Source organism: Impatiens glandulifera, chromosome 1, assembly GCF_907164915.1.
Source record: "Impatiens glandulifera chromosome 1, dImpGla2.1, whole genome shotgun sequence".
NCBI classification, from domain to species: Eukaryota; Viridiplantae; Streptophyta; class Magnoliopsida; order Ericales; family Balsaminaceae; genus Impatiens; species Impatiens glandulifera.
The window spans coordinates 112,389,939-112,412,129 of record NC_061862.1 but is presented as its reverse complement, the minus strand read 5'-3'; the positions used below and the strand labels follow the sequence as shown (position 1 = coordinate 112,412,129).

General features: G+C 30.9%; 1 long non-coding RNA gene across 1 annotated transcript; it reads right to left on the bottom strand.

Moving 5' to 3' along the window:
* Window positions 1–20,799: 20,799 nt before the first annotated feature.
* LOC124919758 lies at window positions 20,800–21,494 on the bottom strand. Its single transcript, XR_007097607.1, has 2 exons — window positions 21,418–21,494; window positions 20,800–21,058 (listed from the first exon to the last, which is right to left on the bottom strand). It is a non-coding gene; the product is annotated as an uncharacterized LOC124919758 (long non-coding RNA).
* Between the last annotated feature and the right edge of the window lie 697 nt (window positions 21,495–22,191).

The window sequence follows — 22,191 nt, the reverse complement described above, 5'->3', positions numbered from 1 at the left end:
ATAGGTTAAACATTTATATATAAACGTTGAAATATGATTCCTTATATATTCATTAATATTTGAACACTTAAGTGTTTAATATTGTGCCTGAATCAATTTTAAATTATACTTAAATTTTAAATCAATATTGGATACTTAAAACTATAGTTATTATATTGTTGTAAAATAATTATGATATTTAATTTTTATAAGAACCATATATATGTATAAATATTATTGAGTCTTTTTTAAAATGTATTTTTAATATATTTTGTCTTATGATAAAGTATTTTTGAAATTTTGATATATTCTTAAGGTTTTAATAATAATAATAATAAATAATAATAATGCAAAGGATAAAAATTTGAATATTATGTGTAGGAAAGTAATTAACAAATTTAAACTTTATTTTATTTTGTTTTCTTAGTTAACCATTTTTAATATTTTCTTTATCTTAAATGATGAATTTTCTGCAATATAAAATAAATGAATTCTATTTTAAAAAAATAATTGAAGAATTAATTTTTTTTTCTTGAAACATAAGACATTAATTTGAAAAACAAAATAGCAAATGGAGATAATTGATTCTAATTATTTCATGCTATCATTAATTTTATGTCTTAAATTGATTTAATTTTTAATTTACCATCAAAAGTAGGTTGAATTATTTATAACATTTATTTAAACATTAAATTTGTATATCTATAAAATCTTATCTAATTAATACTAATTATTAATAATATGTTTTTGGCCATTCATTTCTTATAATTTTTAACGCGTAAAATATCATTAAATAAAGACAACCATATTCACTTGTATATAGAATATTATATATATATATATATATATATATATATATATATATATATATATATAACAATAACATTAATTTAATTTAAATGAAGATAATTGATTCTAATTATTTTATGCTATCATTAATTTTATGTCTTAAATTGATTTAATTTTTAATTTATCATTAAAAGTAGGTTGAATTATTTATATAATTTATTTAAACATTAAATCTGTATAAATCTTATCTAATTAATACTAATTAATAGCAATATGTTTTTGACCATTCATCTCTTATCATTTTTAACGGGTAAATTATCATAATAGAGATACGGCCATATTCACTTGCATATAGATTATTATTTTTTAATATATATATTATATATATATTAACATTTAATTTAAAAGTTTGGAGGTCTATAAAACACTAATCATTTGAATTTTTTCTCGCATAATATATTTTTTCTCTCATATATTATTTTTTTCTCTCTATTCTATTTAATTTTTATTATTAATTATATATATATATATATATTTTATCCCTTTTTATATATATTTATAAATTTCTGAATTAATTTTTTTTCTCATTATATAAAATATATATTTACTAATAAATAATTTTTATATTTATATATCATATTAAATATTACATATTTATTTATTTTATATATAAATATATATATATATATATATATATATATAAACAATTTTCTTTTATAATGCATTTACCTTATAAATTAAATATAATAAGACTATTATATATATATATATATATATAATTTTGGAGGATAAAAAATCTCTCCAATTTTTCTCTCTCTTAATTTAATTTTTATTTTTTTCTCTTTTTTTTATTTATATATATTATATAACTCAGAGATCTTATGCAAAAGTAAAGATATAAAATAATATTATTTATATAAATTTTTTTAAATAAAAACAATATTATTCAAATATTTGAATTAGTTTTAATACATAAAAATTAAGTTTAATCCAATTTTAATGTTTACATATATTTTTAAATTAATCAAGTATATAGTTTGAAAAACTGAAATTGGTTTCAAACTTGAGAGAAAACCAAACATTAAGTTAGAAAAAATCATTATTAATTATTAATTACTAAGATCATAAACCCTTTTATATAGGTCAAATTACAATTTTAGTCCTTAATAAACTCATTAGTACAACTAAGCCCTTTAGCTTTTAATACATCTAATTAATTCTACATTTTTACATCCTTTCCTCAATATGAACATCTTTAAGATTCATCTTGTCTCCAAGATTATAAAATAGTCCACGATCCAAAGGTTTTGTAAAAATGTAAACCTTTTATGATTTAGAATAGATGTGTTGTGGTAAAATATCCTTGTTTGAAGTTGTCGCGAACAAGGTGACAATCGATATCCAAATGCTTCGTTCTTTCGTGAAAGACAAGATTTTCGGCAATATGAATTGCAGCTTGATTGTCACATCTTAAAGGAATTGACAACTTAACAAGAATATAAAAGTCTCTTAGCAAATATATTAGACATTTGAGTTCACAAACTATAGTAGTCATGCTTCGATATTCAGCTTCAGCGGAAGATCTAGACACAGTATTTTGTTTCTTTGTTTTTTAGGAAATTAGATCATCTTTGTATTTAACACAATATCCTGTAACGAATCGTCGACTATCGAAGCAAATTGCCCAATCAGCATTTGAAAAACTCTCAAGTAAACCATTACAACCCCAGTGAAGGAGTATCTTTCAAGTATCGAACAACCTGAAGTGCAGCCTCCCAATGTATTAAAATGTGTTTTTGCATGTATTGGCTTAGCTGTTGTACGCTAAAGCCAATATCAGGACGAGAAAAATTCAAATGTATTAGTTATCCAACCAATTTTCTGATTTTTTCTGGTTCCGACATAATATGACTATTTTGATCGTTAAGTTTAATCCCTTTTGACATAGGAACATCTGCTGGTTTACAACCAGTTAAGCTTGTGTCAGCCAAAATATCGAGAACCATATTTGCGTTGATTTACATATAAACCATCGCAAGTTCGTTTTAATTCAAGACCCAAGAAATATTTTGTAGTTCATAAATCTTTAATTGAAAACTTTTGATTAAGAAAACATTTAATATCTTGAATGATTTTCCATACTATCTCCTGCAATTAATATGTCATCAACATAAACTAATAATGCAGTAACATTGTTTATGTTTTTTAGTATGAAAAAATAATTATCGTTAACCGACTGTATAAATCCATATTCAAGTAAACGATTAGAAAATTGAAGATTCCATTGTCTTGAGGCTTGTTTTAAACCATAAAGACTTTTAGAGAGATGACAAACCTGATTGGTTTTCCTTCCGTGAATCCTTCAGGAGGATGCATATATACTTTGTTACGACTCTTAGCGCATCCAATAGAAAAATAATTTTATTTTCCATCGACTCTATTTTTATCACTTAATTTAGAAATACCAAAACCAATATTCTCCGAATAAAATTTATAAAAATCACGCACTTCATCTTCGGATGAAAATGTCATTCCGATTTCAGGAGAATTCATATATTTTAAACTTGTTAACCCTTTTAACTTGACGATGAGTCTTGACGTGCATTGTTGTTGTTGTTGTTCTGAATCACCTCATTTTATCATTTTTTTCTCTTTTTGATAATAACTATTTTTAAAAAATATAATGCAATTATTAAAAAAAAATGCAATTATTAACCATATTATTGACCCAAAAAAAGTAACACACTACTAATATGTTTATAATAATGTATGTTTATTGAAGGATTATAATATGATGAGAAATAGAGAATAAAAATATTAGATAAACATTTATAAATTTATAAGTAATAAAAACTAAAAAATATTAATAAGTAAAAAAAAATGAAAAATATTTGATAAATAAAGTAATTGAAAAGTGATAAAAAAAAATAAAATAAAAGAGATAAGTTCATAATTCAACTAACTAAACTAATGTAAGAGATATATTAATTAGTTGGAGCAAAAAATAAAATAATTAATAAATACAACACAATATTTTTATTTAAACATATTAATAAAATATTTTAATGTGAGCGATTTTCGTAAAGTTTTTAGTTATTTTAGAAGTTTTATGAGAGATAATAAATATAAAAAAAATGAGAAAAAATAAGTGAAAAAAAATTCATTTATTAATAACTAGAGAGAGAGAAATTAATTAGATAGAGAAATTAATTAGATATAGAGAAATTAATTTGTAATAGGAGAGAATATTCGTGTTTAAAAAAAAGAATATTCTATTTTCGCGTATTTTGCACTCGGATTTGCTTTCCCTATTATTACTCTTCATTTATTTATTTATTTATATATATATATATATATATATATATATATATATATTATCTCTTTTCATGTATATATATATTTTTAATTTTTTAATTAATTATTTTTTTCCTCATGTAAAATATACGTTTTCTCAACAATAATTTTTATATTTAAATATAATATTACATATTTAATTTAGAGAAATGATATATACAACAATTTGATAAAAAAAGAAATATATCTTAAAAAAAATATAAGAGAGAAAAAAATATTTTTTCTTTCTTACCAAATACTGTATAAAGGTGCTATATAAGAGTGAGTGTTGTATATATCACTTCTCTTTAATTTATTTATATAAATATATGTAAACACTTTTTTTTTTTATAAAATTTGGAGATGTATAACTCCTCCACAATTATTTGGATTTCTCACTCTAAATTAATTTTATTTTCTTTTACATATATTATTATTGTGAAAACTATCATATGAAAATCACCCGAAAAATAAAAAAACGAAAATATAGCAATCTTAATGAATGTAGAACAATAACGTAAAAACAAAGAATAAACAGAATAACGACACAAAAGTTTTACCCATGTTTGGACCAAAAATGTCTCAGTTTCGGAGAATGTAAATATATATAGGTTTTTAGAATTCATAATTAGGAAGATCATTCTCTTTATATAATATATTATATTATATTATATTATATTATATATATATATATATATATATTCTTTCCCTCTCCATATAATATAATAAATATGAATTATTTTCTTCTTCTATAGACCTCAAAACCCTAGGCCCAATTCCACAATTCTTCACCTGCCTCTATGTCCATTGTGAAACGAATGAGCATCATCACTAAGAACATCTTATAATCGATCCTCATACTTCTCCTATTATGTTCCAAACTTTGTAACGTGAGTAAGTTGCAACATTTTCGAAACTTGATTTTCGTCACCACATTCGTGGCCATATCTACGGGATTTTTTCAATCTGTGTGAATCTTCTCCACAACTACCGTTTCCACTCGTTATGACATCTCGAATGTAGTGAAGTCGAATGTCGATGTGTTTTGTGCGCTCGTGAAACATTGAATTTTTGGACAAGTGTATGGCGCTTTGATTATCGCAAAACATCTCTACCTTATCACGCTTCACCCCAATTTCACCCACGAGACCCTTCAACTAAAGTGCCTCCTTGACTCCCTCTATCATAGTGATATACTCGGTTTCCATTGTTGAAAGAATAACTACATATTGTAATTATGCTTGCCAACTTACGAGCATTCAAATAGTGTAAACACAGATCCCATTAGGGACATTCTCTTATCCGCCTCAACATATCCTCTCAACTTATCATCACCTACACCGCACGTTTAAAACAAAGATCGACATCTAAGGATCCCTTAACGTAACAGAGAAACCTCTTCGTCGCCTCCCAATGTTCTTTCCTCGGGTTTGCTATAAAGGGACTAACAAGACTAACACGTATGCAAGATCGAGTCACGTACATATCATGGAATACATTAGGCTCCCAACGACACTCGCATATGGGGTATTTGCCAGTCTCACCTTTTCCTCCGCGATACTTAGAGATATCTTTGAGGAGAGCTTGAAATGAGTATATACAACGTTTGAACTGTCTTGGAGTTAGACATCCTGAACTTGGCGACCACTTTTTGGAGGTAGTCTCTTGAGACAAGAACATGGAGCCTTTCTCCGATCCCGCTCAATCACCATCCCCAAAATTTTTCTTTGCCGGCCCCATATCCTTCATCTCGAACTCATTTCCTAAAAAACTTTTGACCTTACAAACCTCTTCCTTGTTTCTTAATGCGGTCACATATCATCCACATATAACAATAGGAAGACCCCGCAACCATCAACGCACTTGACATAGACACAACTATCGAAATGCTCCTCAACGAAATTGTTACGAACCATGAATCATCAAAACATAAATACTATTGTTCTTAGGGATTGTTTCAAACCATAATCGAGCGTTTAAGGAGGACACACCTTTACTTCATCACCGAGTTTAACAAACCCCTCAGGTTGTATCTTGAAGATCTTCTCCTCCAAGTTCCCATGAAAAAATGTTGTATTCTCGTCCATTTACTTAAGCTCCAAGTCAAACTGATTCACTAAGTGAGAAACACATGAATGGACGTGTGCTTCACCTACCAGGGAGTAGATCTCGTTAAAGTCAACACCTTCGCTTGTGTGAAGTCCTTAGCTACCAATCGCGCCTTAAACCTCAACTTGTACTACCCTCTACACCTTCTTTGCACTTGAACATCCATTTGAACCAACCACCCTCTGATTCTGGAGTTTGTTCACCAATTTTCACGTCTCGTTTTTGTTCAAGCGATGACATCTCCTCTACCATACCACGCTTCCATTCAGTTTCTCTCTTGCTCTTCATCGCTTCTCTAAATAATTTCGGCTCTGATATTGTACCTCATCTGCCACAAGTAAGTAAAGACTACCAAATCAGAGTAGCCAAATTTCTCCAGTAGCCCGGGTTGTCCTACGGTCTCTATCTCGTGCTAATTGGTATGAGCTAAAGTTCTCTTTTGGATCCGTACCTTCCTCCTCTACATGACTGTCTATTTCATCCTCTTCACTAGCCTCCTCCATGTCTACTGATTCTTTAGGAATCCCTCCTAGGAACTCCACCTCAACTTACGTCCTCTCTCTAGCGACTTCGCCAGCTTCGACTGACTGTGTTACTCCATAATATAAGTCGGTTTCCTTGAAGATCACATCACGACTAATGATACACTTGGACGTTTCCCCGTCCTTGTAAAAGAGATTCTCAACCCTTTACTCTCTTAGGTATCCTAACGAGCATACACTTCATCCGCTCTTAGATCAAGTATTCCACTCGTTGGTGCATGTAAGCCACACACCCAAATACCTTCAAGCTGTCGAGTTTTGGAGGCAGCACCATTCCAAACTTCTTCTGGTATCTTGCATTCCAATGTCGTCGATGGACAACAATTGATAAGATAAGCCGCAGTGTTAATCGCCTCACCCAAAACCACTTCGATAGACCAACCTCAAATAACATACACTAAACATGCTCAAGTAGAGTTATGTTCATCTGCTCCGCCAAGCCATTCTATTGCAGTGTTTGTTGGAAGGTTTAGTGACGAACCATTCCTTCTTCCTTGATGAACTGATTGAACTTCTCGCCTAGGTACTCCAACCCATTATCTTTTCGGAACTTTTTAACCTTCTTCCTGGTCTGAGTCTCTACCATCTTCTTCCACTCCTTGAATTAACAAATGCCTCATCCTTGTGTTTTAAGATGTATACCCAAATCTTGCGCGAACAATCATCAATGAAGGTGATAAAATATCGACCTCCACCTGGAGTTGCAGTCCTTGCTTCCCCCCACAAGTCTAAGTGAACATAATTGAGCGTCTTCTGAGTCACCTCAACTGTTCGTCTAAACTTCACATTCGTAGCTTTATTGTATATATACAATTATTGCAAAACTCCAAATCATCAAGTTTCCCTTGCCAAAATAGCATCTTAACACAACTTCTTAAAACACCCTCTCACTCACATTCCCCAATTTTTATGACATAGACTTGTGGACGATACATCTCGAGGTTCTGCCAATGCCGCCATATCACCAACCAAGTGGCTGTCTTGAAGGACATAAAGGACTCTTCTCTCGCACACCCCTCATTACTATTAGCGACCCCTTTGTGACCCTCAATACGTTCTTCTCTCCCTTTCCATTCAAAACAAGTTGGTCTAGTGAGCCAAAAGAGATTAAATTCCTCCGAAGATCCTGGTCGTGTCGTAATTCTGTCAATACTCTTCGATTCCATCATGCGTCTTCAAACACACTAATCTGAACCCCATTACCCTACCAGACTTGTTGTTACCTAACAAAACTTCTCCCACTGAAGTCTTCTCATAGATCTCGAACCAACTCTCGTTAGGTGTCACATAAACGAACACCCGAATCCAATAATCCAATGCTTGTCAGACTGAGTAGTGGAGACAATGAGAACATCCCCACTTTCGTGCACATTCTCAACCTCTTGAACAACCGCCGCTTCTTCGCTTTTCTCCTGTTGTTACTAATATATGGATAATCTCGCTTAAAGTGCACCCTCCTATCATAATTGTAGCACTTAGTAGATTTCTTCCCGAGATACTTCGAATGCCTCTTCTTCTTTCTTTTATTGTCTCTTTCTCGGTTCTCTCTCAAATCAAGAGTCTATCTCCCTCACATTGCTCTCTTCATTCTTTCTTCTTTTGGTCCTTCGATCTCAACACCACTCATTACATAATCGAGGGCTAAACTCCTTTCTCCCATGCTCGAGTATATCTACGAACGTCTCATACGACTTCAGTAAAGAATTCGCAAGCTATCAACGTCTTATCCTCATCCTTGTACTTCTCCTCGATGTTTTATAAATCAAGGAGAATCTTGACATAATCGTCGCAATGCGTCTACAAATAATTCCCTCCAGTTCATTCTAAACTTGAAGAATCTCTACTTCATGTAGATCCGAAGACGACAATATCTTAGTGGTATACAAAGATTCCTAACTGAAGCACACCTTTGTTGTCGTCGTGCACTAGAAAAATCTCGCAATATCTTATCATTGAGACTAAGAATCAAGGTGTTATAGGCCCTTTCCAACACCTCCATCTTTTCTCTACGTCCATCGAGACTAGTTATTTCGATTCCCCCTTGAGTGCTTTAGCGACTCCCATGTTACATAGGTGTGCCCTCATCTTCAACTTCCATAACCAAATCCTTTGTCCCATTCGAACTTCTCGATATCCACCCTAGAAGTTGACCCCATCTCAAGTCAAAGAAATCGACCGCGACCACCTTAGACCAACCTCGCTCTAATACCAGTTTCTTGTGAAAATTATCACCCGAAGAATGAAAAATTGAAATATAGTAATCGTAATGGATGTAGAACAATAACGTAAAAGCAAAAAATAAACATAATAACAACACAAAGGAGTTTTACCTAGTTTTGGACCAACAATTTCGTACGTCTTGCTTTCAGAGAGAATCGATTCAATAGAGTTATAATTACAAATTCTAACTCTTTGAATGTTCTAGGTTTTAGTCTCACCACTCTCTACAACTCGTTTACAATGTAAATATATATAGGCTTTTAGAATTCATAATTAGGAAAGAATCATATTATATTATATTATATTATATTATATTATATTATATTATATTATATTATATTATATTATATTATATTATATATATATTATATTATATTATATTAGCTTTTTTAGAATATATTATATTATATATATTGTATTATATTATATATTTTTTAGAATATATCATTCTCTCCATATAATATAATATATATGGATTCTTTCTTTTATATTCTAACATTGAGCCACACTAAATTGGACCTCAAAATCCTAGGCCAATTTCCACATATATAAAGTTGATCCATTGTTCTATAAAACAAGTATTAATAATAGTAGCATAACTTTTTGATTTCTCCATTTATACCAACTCACTGAAATGGTGGACTTTGACGAAAGTTATGCTTCTAAACTAGAGAGACATTAGAAATTCAACATCTTTTTCTCCAGCCTGCTCAGTTTGAACTGCTTCAAATATATTTAATAGTTTTACATATAGTTTTTCATGAAATTTAAGGAACTAAATATAATTTACATGCAAAAGCTTCAATAATATGGAGGCCTTACAGTATTCAACCAAGTTTTAGAAATAGAAACTTCAATAATAACAAAGCATTTAACAAAAATTTCTATTGCACTTTTTAAATGAAACTTCTAGATTTTCAATTTCTTGTTGTTTGCATCACTATTGTGAGTTATTCAAATCATCATTTTCAAAGGTTAAAAAACCACTTGAAAGTGTAAATGAAATATATACTAGTAGAGAAGAAGATTTATTATTTATTTTATAAGCTAGAATTTGTTTTTAATAAGGATTTAAATGATAAAAACTCCTTTAACATGATACCTTTATTTAATTAAATAACTTAATCTAATTAAACAAAATAATTAAAATTTAAACAAAATAAGGGAGAAAAAAAAATAGTTAATATGCATGTAAAAAAGTTTTTTTATATACTTTATTATCTAAGGTAATTTTAAATGAATAAACACCTTAATATATAAGTATAATAAAAGTCTAAAGTATTCTCACTTAGATAAATTATCACCTTAACTTATTAAAAAAATCAACTATTCTTGAAAATTAAGTTATTTCAAAAATAGTTCTCATAAACTATAAAAATTGGGGTGAAAAGTGAGGTCTACAAACCAGGCAAGGGTGTATTGTGGAACAACTTCATATTACTATAGGTATCTAGGAAAACGTTGTTCACTTGAGTTGTGATATCTACTATAATATTCACCACCTCGGTCAATTTGACTTACTTTATCTTTTTATTGAGTTGGTTTTTCAACTTTAATTTTAATTATTTGAACATGTACAATACTAGTTACTTTTCATGAATCGGAAATATATATGTGGTGTGAAACTATCACCCTAAGAATGAAAGTAGAATAATAGCAACTGTAGTGAAATGCGAAACAATAGCTTAAAAGTAAGAAAAATGAAATAACGACACGATAATCTTACCCAAGGGCGGAGCCAAGTACAAGCTGGCCAGGGCTGTAGCCCGGGCAGCCCTAGATATTATGTATGCATTCATCAATAACGACGGTAATTACCGTCGTTATTGATTGCATGTTTGATATTATTATAAAACTAGCCCAGGTAGATTTTTTTGTTAAAGAATTAGCCCGGGTAGGTTTCAAATCTTGGCTCCGCCCCTAATCTTACCTAAGTTCGGAACAACAATGTCCTACGTCCTGCTTTTGGAGAATTGATTCAATAGAGTTATTATAAGGATTACAAATTTTAACTCTGTTTGTTCTAGGTTTTAGTCTCACACTCTTCTTGTTTACAATGTATATATATGCTTTTAGAATTCATAATTAGGGTAAAGTTCATGTGATATCTTTGACATCTCCACCATGATATGATCTCGTGGCGATTTAGTTTACATTTCCACAATAATACAATTTGATTGACGTCTTCACCATTATGTGGTTTCATGCCTTTTAAATACAAGAAATAATCGCACATATCTTCCTTCCCCTTTTTGTACCTAACATTGAGGTATACCAAATTGGGCCTCAAAACCTTAGGCCCAATTCCACAAATTCTACACCTTGCCTCTATGTCTATTTTCAAACAAATGAGCCTCATCACCAATAACACCCTAGAACCAATCATCATACTTCTCCGATTACGTTTCATATCATCTCTAAGTAATAAAAATATTGATGTTAAAAGAGAAGAAGATGTTTGATAGTCATATAGTCAAATTGAAATAATATGATAAATATTACAAAATATAAAATATGATATCGTAATTAAAAATCCGTAATATGTTTGAATCGGTCAACTAGACATTACTTACACCAAAAGGACAATTATTCTCTTAGTGAGAATGAATTTAGAGTGATAATTATTATAACTTGATTTGAAGATGAAATGAGTTTATTAGTCAAACTATGTTTTAACCGAAATTTGAGAAACACAACATAGTTGGAATTATACTTAATCCTTTGCCCCATTTTTTCTAGGTGAAGTGCGAACTGTGCGATCAGCGTGCCGTGTGTGCCGAGATATGCCGTCGCGGTCGTAATTGTCATTGAAGAAACCCTCGATCACAGTCGCAAAGAAATCACACACCATTTGTTATCGTGCGAACTATGCCATCTGTGCGATCCGTGTTCCGTGTGCGTCGTGGTTTCATCTCTCGGTCGGAAGGGTCGTCTTTTCACAGAAATCTACTAAATCTACTCATCGATCTCTCGGTCAAGACTAGAGTACATCAGGAAATCAATTTCAAACCTATGTGTACTGTAAAGTTGTTAAAAGCTTCGCTGACACGAATCCGTCCGTGTCGGCCACTTTAAATATGACTTTTGCAAACATTTTAGCTTCAGCAGTACGGGAATTCCCTCTTTGTCAACAGTTGGTACAAGCCCGGCCAACTCTCTTAATCGGGCAATGGGTTAATCCAGCACATGCTCCCCTGATCCTAAGATAGAAATTCGAATGCAACTAACCTCCACATAGGCTCAGGAGAGAATCACACGAATATTCTCTTTGAAAATCATGGGTCTCCAAAGTCAAGAGGAAATGGTGGAAATCTGACTGACGTGAGCAAGAGCAATAATAAAGATTTTGCAGTCAACACGCTATGTATGTTTTTACCAATCCCAATAACACTATGAGATGAATGAAAATGATAATAGAACTGTTAGTGGAATACATGCTGATAGCCTAGATTGTGATAGTCTAGGACATGCTCTAGGAAACGATAGAGTAGTTCTGGAAAATAGTCTAGGAAATAAAAATGCACAGGTCATTAACTCAGATTCTAATGGGAATCAAATTCAACTTGAGATTATTGAGATACCTGACTCAGACGAAGAAGCAGAGAAAATAATTCAGAAAGAATTGAAAAGAGAAAGAATTAATGCAAAAAATCTGGGTGAAACAGGAAAAATGCAAAAATGGCAGCGAAAGTATTGGGTAAAGAAACAGACCCAAGGAAATGGAGGGTTGGTTTTAATGAAAGGGCCAATCTGAAAGGACTTAGAAATCAGATAACGAAATTATTGATACTAGGAAAGAAAGGCCAAATCGTTTTAAGCAAAGAGAAAAGCCAACAGTACACAGAGCAGCTCAACCTACATTACCTAGAAGACTGGAATCTTCTAAAAAAGAGGAGTACGATACTATTGTGAGCTGGTCTATTGAAACTTTGAGAGAGCTCTCTAAATGCCCCCAAACCAGAGTCTACTTCATCAAGAATAATTCTAATTGGAATGTAGACCAGGTCTGGAAGAAAGCTGAAGAACAAAGAAAAACTCAAGGGAAGGATCAGAAAACAGGGCAAAACCAGAGTAACGAGCAGAATGAACAATAGAAACAGAATGTAGGGTAGAAGAACATAGGGGAAACAAAATCTGATAATCCAGTTCAAGAGAGGGGAAAGATTTTTCTTGGAACATTTAAGCCAAAAGTTGAAATTATCGATTCCCCATTTGAATTCAAACTACCCCAAAAAGTTGAGGAAAACTGCGTAAATTCATGGAAGAATGTCATAGTGGGCAATTTCATCGGAAGAAACAATGTGCCTTTTCTAGTAACCAAAAAAACTCTAATGGAACAATTGGGGGACAATTGTCTAGAAAAGGTAACATCAAACATTCATGACTTGTACTTTCTCAAATTCAAAGAAGGATCAGATCTCGAAAGTATTCTGATCAATGGGCACACATTTATTGGAAAAAACTACATGAAACTCGAAAAATGGACAGAAGGTATGAACTTCTTCAGCAAGCCCAAAGAAACTGTGCAAATCTGGTTCCAATTGCGCAACATCCCTCCCCACATGTATAACCCTGAAGCATTAAGTCACTTTGCGAGCCTATTGGGGAGTCCACTCTATATGGACCCAACTACAGAAAAAGGTGAGCATATGACTTATGCTAGGATGTGCATTGAGATACACCCGAGATCAAATCTTCCATACCAGATGACGGTAACAGATAGAAAAGGTGAACCCACAATTATGAGAATCTCATATGAGTGGAGGCCGAATAGATGCTTTGACTGTAATACATTCGAACATGTCTGTTACAAGTGCCCGAAAATAATTGAAGAAGAAAGGAAGAAGAAGATCGAGAAAGAGACAAAGACAGAGACAGAAAAGAAACAGAAAGAAGAACAAGAAATGTTGGAAAAGGAAAAGGTTGAGAATGAAAGACAGAAAATGGTTACTAAAGAATCGGTATTGAGTAAACAGAAAGATCAAGATAAGGAAGGAAATTTAGAACATGGTTTTGAAGAACAGGGGAAGGAAGATAGAGTGGTAAGACATTCAGAATCAAAGGCTGAGAATTAAGAGGTAACAAAGAAACTTGAACTGGAAGCAAGAATCAATACCGAAGAGGTTGTGGAAAGGGAAAGTGTGGGAGAAAGCAAGAAAGGGAAAGTGGGTGAAGGAAATGGGAAAGATAAAGAAGAGGCAGATGAATCGATTGAAACTGTACAATCTCCAATTCAAAAAAAAGTTGACTAGAGAAACACAAAAATCCCAAAACAAGAAGGTAAGAAAATTAAGGAAAATACAATTCCTTATAGGCCTGCTATATGGGAAAAACAGAAAGGAAGAAAAATGTAAAGGAAGGGGAAGTAAAGCTGGAACATCTTCTTTTCATTAATTAACTTAATTACATGGAATATTAGAGGGTTAAATGACCCCATAAAAAGAAGAGAAGTTAGAAGAATAGCAGAAAAGAATGAAATCATAGTATTTGGAATTATTAAAACAAAAGTCAGACAAAGTCAAATAGAGAATGTTGCCCAAGGTTGCTTCAAAGAAGAATGAGAATTTATTCATAACTCTGATGGGATTAAAAGTAGAATCTGGGTAGGATGGGATAAAAGAAGGATTGAAATCAAGAAAAATTTTGAAAGCAAGCAAGTTATTTTGACAGAGGTTATCAATCTGATGACAAGGATAAAAATATTTTTTTGCGGTAGTCTATGCAAGCAACTATGGGACAGAGAGGAAGACACTTTGGAATGATTTAAGAAGAAGCATTACGGACGACGAACCGTGGGTTATTATGGGAGATTTTAACGTTACAAGATTCAGGAATGAAAGAGAGCCTGAGACAGACATATCACAAGACATGCATGATTTCAATGAATGCATTCGAGACATAAACTGCATTGAATCGTCTTTCTAAGGTAATCTATTTTCATGGTCAACAACAAGAGGGGCGGACAACATGAGAAAGAGCATAATTGATAGAGGCCTAGTGAAATGGGTGGAATTTTACCCAAGAAGCCAAATCCAGGTTTTGCAACCAGGTATCTCTGATCACTTCCCTTTGAAATTCTTTTGGGAAAATGAGAAAAAATAGAAAAGACCCTTTAAGTTCTTCAACTTCTGGATGAAAGATGAAGAATTTAATAAAATCCTTAATGAAACTTGGAACATCAGAATTAATGGAACAAAGATGTTTAGAGTTTGTGAGAAACTAAGATTACTGAAAGGGAAGCTGAATAAACTAGACCAGAAAAAATATAATGGGATTTCTAAAAGAGTAGAGGAAACAAGAATGAAACTAGAGGAAATACAAAGCAAGGCACTAAGAGTCCCAAATCTACCTTATAATAGGGAAGATGAAAAATAGGCTCTTACGTGATTTAGAGACCTCTGTTCTAAAGAGGAAAGTTTTGCTAAGCAAAAATCTAGAGAAAATTGGCTTTCATTAGGAGACAAGAATACTTCTTGCTTCTATAAAAAATGTTCATCAAGGAATTTCAGAAATCAGGTCCTAAGGCTCACAAACTCAAATGGAGATGTTTTACAGGGACAAAAGGCAGTTCATGAGGAAGCAATAAGTTTATACAAAGAGCTGATTGGAACAAAAACTAGCACAATAATAGAGGACAGCCGAAGATTGTTTCAACAGATTGTGCAAATGAAAATCAGTGAAGAAAGTGGTAACAAATTGATTACAAGAGTCAGTATGGAAGAAGTTAGAAAAGTTGTGTTTTCGATGAAAGGGGATAAAAGCCCAGGGCCAAATGGTTTCAACGTGAACTTCTTCAAAGAAAACTAGGAAATAGTGGGTAAAGATGTAAGCAAAGGGGTTTTGGAATTCTTCCAAAACAGGAAAATGTTGAAGCAATGGAACGTCACAGTGTTGAATTTGATTCCTAAGAATTCAATTCCGGAAAAAATTCAGGACTTTCGTCCTATTTCATGTTGCAATGTTATTTATAAAATTATATCAAAAATTATTTCGCAACGTTTGAAAACAGTTATTGATAAACTTGTAGGATTATGGCAATCGGCATTTATTCCCAAACGCTCTATTTCCCATAACATCCTACTCATGCAGAGCTTATTGAATGGATATGGAAAGAAAAACATATCGCCACGTGTGGCTTTCAAAATTGACATTAAAAAAGCTTTTGACTCGATCAGATGGGGATCAATCCACGAATTCCTCCTTGCTGCAGGTTTTCCAATTATTTTCATTGATTGGATTATGCAATGTGTTTCCACTCCTCACTTTGTTGTGAGCGTGAATGGTATTCATGGAGGCTTTTTCAAGGGTGAAAGGGAAGTAAGGCAAGGAGACCCTATATCTCCTTACCTATTCGTCTTAATAATGGAAATTCTTGACTGCATTTTAAAAATGTTTATGAGAAGTCATCATTTCAAATTTCACCCGTACTGCAAAGAAGAAGCAATAACCCATATATGTTTTGCAGATGATCTATTTTTTGTGGCTTATGCGGATGTTGAATCTGTTAGTATAATCAAAGAATCTCTAACAATCTTTTCGAGTATTACAGGTCTATACATCAATTAGGACAAAAGTCAGGCTTTCTATGGAGGGGTTAATGAAGAAAGGAAAGAAAACATTTTCAATATTATGGGAATCAAGAAAGGTGAACTACCAGTGAAATACCTTGGAGTACCCCTGTCATCAAAACAACTCCGATACAATCACTTTAGACAACTGGTAGAAAAGGTTAGAAATTCTGTCTTGGGTTGGGCTACGAAAAAACTGTCTTATGCAGGTAGAATCGAGCTCGTTAAAAGAGTCATTTTTGGAATTATTGGCTACTGGGCACAACAGATAGTCATCCCAAAGAAAGTAATGGCTGAACTCGATAGAATCATGAGAGACTACATATGGGGAACACAAGGCAGAGGAGGAAAAAAAGTCAAATGCGAGGATGTTTGCACTCCCATAGAAGAAGGAGGACTAGGAATAAAAAGTTGTATTGAATGGAACAAATCCCTCACCATCAAGAGCTTATGGGAGTTGGAGCAAAAAGCGGACTCTCTATGGGTCAAATGGGTGCATACAAGATTTATGAAAGAAGAGAAGAGTATCTGGACACTAAGAATCAACGAAAGAATGGCATGGTCATTGAAGAAAATCCTAAAAACAAGAAAAGATGCCTTTCAAATGGTGAAAACCACAATTGGAAATGATGGAAGAGGGGTACTATTCTGGCATGATCCTTGGATGGATAATATTCCCATTATATTCAAAGAAGAAATGCAAGGAAACAGATTTAGAAGAGAATACATCAAGTACTCATTTAGAGACGTATATGGAGGTGGATGTGATTCACTTTTTAGGCGTATTCCAGAAGGTGATAGAATCCTAAACCTAATGAGGCAGAAGCAACTCAATGAAAATAATGATGAAATAAGCTGGAAAACAGAAAGCAATGAGAAGTTTATTACAGGAAAGGCATGGGAAATGGTTAGAACAAGAGGACAGGAGGTAGATTGACATAATGTGGTATGGTCTCCAAAGATTATTCCTCGTCACCAATTTATTCTCTGGCTGGTATACAGGAAAAGGTTGACAACAAAAGACAGAATTCGAAAATATATAAACATTCCTGATATCAACTGTGTCCTATGTTCGGGAGTTGAGGAAAGCATAAACCATTTATTTGGGGAATGCTCTTTTGTAATACAAATCTGGAGGATGTATGCTACAAACATGAACATCATCAACTTTCCAAGAATATGGGAAGAAATCCAAGAGTGGATGGAGAATAAAGTAAAAGGAAGATCCTTCTATGTAAGTATGTTGAAATGCTACTTTGGAGCAGTAATCTACAATATCTGAAAAGAAATAAATTCAAGAACTCACAGTGGAAGAAGTAGAACCGCTGAAGATATTTGGAGAGATATAACTTCAGATGGAAATGCACTCATTCAATCCTGGAGAGGAATCGAAAGGAATGAAGAGAATAGAAAGCTCTGCCATATATGGGATATTTCGTTTGAGAAGGTCACAAGTAGAATAAAAGTAAAAACGATATAGGCGCTAATTGATTATTGTTATTGTCTGTAATTCAATTATTGTTTCATTGTCAAATCTAGAAATTGTCTAGATCTGATCTTAAACTTTTGTATTTTTTCCCTCTTTTGGGTTTTTTTAATGAAATAGCACTAAGTTGTTTTTCCAAAAAAAATATAGTTGGAATTTTAAAGAACAATTTTAAACAAAATGATATATAAGAAGATATTTAAAACTTAGTTAAATGTATAAGAAACATTATACCTATTACATTAATATAAAATAACATTTATAAAATTAAAACAATATATTCTAAATGTTAAATAATATAAAAAATTTTAAAAAACTTAAAATTTTAATCTAAAATATCTAACAATCTTGTAAATTTTTAAGATAACTCTGTGAATACGTAAAAATGAGTAATGAATTAAGTTGATCAAATCAATCTTTACTAAACACTCTGAAAATAGTAAAAATAGTCTTTCCAAGCTGGTTAGTAAGCAAAGCAAAAAAATAATAAATCAAGTTATCATTGACTATAATAATAATAATAATAATAATAATAATAATAATAATAATAATAATGGCAAATTAATAATAATAATAATAATGGCAAATTATTTGGACGACCCTTTAATTACTTCTATTGCTCACTTTTAGCTCTTAAATTAATTTTTGAAACAAATTACCCGTTAAACTTTTAAAAATCCTTTCCGTCAACTTTTTAGTTAAACATAACGATTTAAGCTTAAAATATTAATTTTGTATATATTATCTTTAATCTTATTTTTTATATTTATATATATAATTATTAAATCATTTATATATAATATTTTATATATATTATTAATTTTTATATTTATATAATTATTAAATCTTTTATATAATATATAAATATATTATTTATTTTTATCTATATCTTTATAAAATAAAGTTTGAAATAATTTATATAATATATATTTAATTTTTATATATTATATTTACTCATTAACTTATATATAATATTTATATAATATATATTTTAAAAAATAATTTAAGGTTTAAAAGTAATTGAGTATATAGTTGGAAGTTACCATTATTTTTAACCCTAATATTATTTTTTTAAATATAAATTTATATATATATATATATATATATATATATATATATATATATATATATATAATAATAATAATTAATTAATGATTAAAGGTAATATATATAAAATTTTAATTTTTTTTTTTAGATATAGAAATATATATATATATATATATATATATATATATATATATATATATATATATATATATATATATATATGAGATTTAATAATTATATAAATATAAAAAATATTGATAAAAAATATATATATATATAATATTATATATAAGCAATTAAATAATTATATATATAAATATAAAAATATAATTAAAGATAATATATAAAAAAAATATTTTAAGTTTTTTTTTTTAGGGAAAATAATATTTTAAATTTAAGTAGTTATGTTTAACTAAAAAGTTGATGGAAAGGTTAGTGATGACTTTCTAAAAGTTCAAGGGGGATTTGTTTTACAAATTAGGGTGAGGGTTAAAAGTGAACGATCGAAATAATGATCGGAATAATTAGAGGGCCGCCAGATAATTTGCCCTAAGGACAACGAAAAATTCATACAATCAGATGATAATGTAAAAAACTTTAGATGAAATCAATTCTAATGGATCTTTATTAAAAAAAAAAATATTTATATATGATAACATCATCTAGTATACTCATAATAAAAAAATATCTATTAACTAAATAAAAACTAAATTAAAGAAACTCAATAAAAAAAATATGACCAGCAAACAACCAAATCAATGGTTGAGAATATTATTTAAATTATAAAAATTTAATACGAAAAATACAATCTAATTACCGAACAAAACAAAGCGGATTTGGTGGTCGACAATCGTTCGGACTTGGTAAAGTTTGTTGCGGTATCGGTAGTAGGACAGATGACTTATCGCAATGACCACATACCAATATTTTATGTCTCCTTCGCTGACGTCAAGTAGGCCACGTGGATTGGCCAGGGTCTGATTCAGCTAATGATACCTCGATTCCGAAGCCTTCAGCCTATCTTTTTGATAGGCGCATTTATTTATACGGGGAATCCCAAAAAAAAGATATAAAAAATGGATGTAATTGCTAAAAATAAAAAATATAGGAATTTGCCATATCCACTTTAAAACCTGAAAACTCTGAAACAAAGAAAGTCCAACTCTACACCAGATCCTTGAAAAAGGACCTCATCTAAACAGAAAAAAAAAAAGACACATCATCTACTTACAAAAGTCATTATAAGAGTCATTTACAAAATAAAATTTTCACCATCTCGAAAACTTGTAGGAAAAAAGAGAAATAAAAAATTTGCATGAAAAACATCCTCTTCATTTGTGACCATGCCAAAGGTATATAGACTCTTTGAATATTCTTAATTTCAAGTGGGACATGCCGCCTTGCCTCTTGAAGTGACGAACAAACAGATTTCATGAACAGCGAACAATAATACCGATAATAATTGAAAACATATCTCTCTTATCTTTTAAAAACAAGAATCATACAACCTTCCACAGAAAAAAACTACCTCATTTAAAAGTTTCAGTTTTTACTTACTTCTATTAGGAAAAAATATTAGTGACATCTAACATTTTCAGTTGTATTATTTTTATTTTTATTTTCATCATTCCACCCTTCCTCATCTAACATGTATCAAAAAAAGATTCTTGCATTTTATTTTAAATTAAAATAGATATTTTCAAAAAAAACAAAAAAAAAATATCAAAAAGAAAACTAACTATGTATTCATAAAAAGGGAATAAATTTTACATCATTTTTACAGTGAACAATACACATATTTGATACTATATAATTTCAGCAATAAATGTAACCCTGAATGAAAAAAAAAAGTTCCAACAATTTGTATAAATATGCAAAATTAAAGACACACTTATAACATTACTAGTAAAAATTCAAGGTTTTACAACTGGCCTCGTATTGTTCCAAAGCCACTGACGTGCTGAACCGTCGAGCAAGGGTGAGACCTGAAAATGGTTACTTAAATTCATAAGAATTTAGAGGATAAATCAAATTGCATCAATTTATGCCTTCAAAATCAAACTAAAAATCCAGCTTGTTTGTGTGATTGAATTAGTCCAATGAGTACAAATTGAAAATAAAAAGAAAATAAAAATTGTGGATTAAAATCCAAAGATACTTCTTTTACCAATCGAAAAATAATATCCTCTGAAAATAAATTGGATCCAGATACAACCATTTTAATTTATTTTTTTTTTATAAATCCTAATTTCCAAATAAGGTCAAAATATCAACAAACTTGAAGGTAGGAGTCCAAAAGATATAAGACTTATGGCTTAAGAATAGTTTCTCAAATAGAAGTTACCTTCTCCCAAACGTCAGAGTGATAGTTATTCAGCCAATTAATCTCTGTATTCGTGAGCAAATTAAAGTTGATGAACTTCCATTGGCGGTAAAATATTTAGCACAAATGTATATGGATCAAATTTTGGTGCTAGAGACATAAATGGAAAAGCATTGGATTCCATTTCTTTAAAAATAACTTCAAGTTCACAAAGAAATATGTTAAGTGATATGGATTTAGTATCGGTATAGGAACATATGTCAGCTTTTCAAATCCCAGATAGGTAATTCCACCAAAATGATTTGGTGTGTTAGCCTCTTTCACATGGAGAAGATTCTGTAAGAGAAAACATCAAATATTCAAATATGACTCCGATTAATTTAATGAACTATGATCTCTTCCGAAGTGGAGAAAAAAACAACTTTTAACTACAATTTTATTGATGGACCTTTTACAAAAAACATAAATCCAAAATACTAAGGTATTTGGATTAATGACTATCCTTTGACTTTAATATTTTAAAAGGTTGTAAAACTAAAGAAAGGGTATTTCAGTATTTTAGTTGACGATTTAAAAGATGATGAGAGAAGGGTAAATCCAAATAACCCTTATCATCAAACTAGGCCTAGCAGTGGGGAAAAAGACAAAATACCTCAATACGAATTCCAAATGCATGGTCCTCATAGTAGCCAGGTTCATTGCTAACTATCATGCCTTTCTGTAAAGGCGTCATGTTTCCAAACCGAAAGCTTATACTTTGAGGGCCTTCATGGACATTCAAAGCTGCTCCAACGC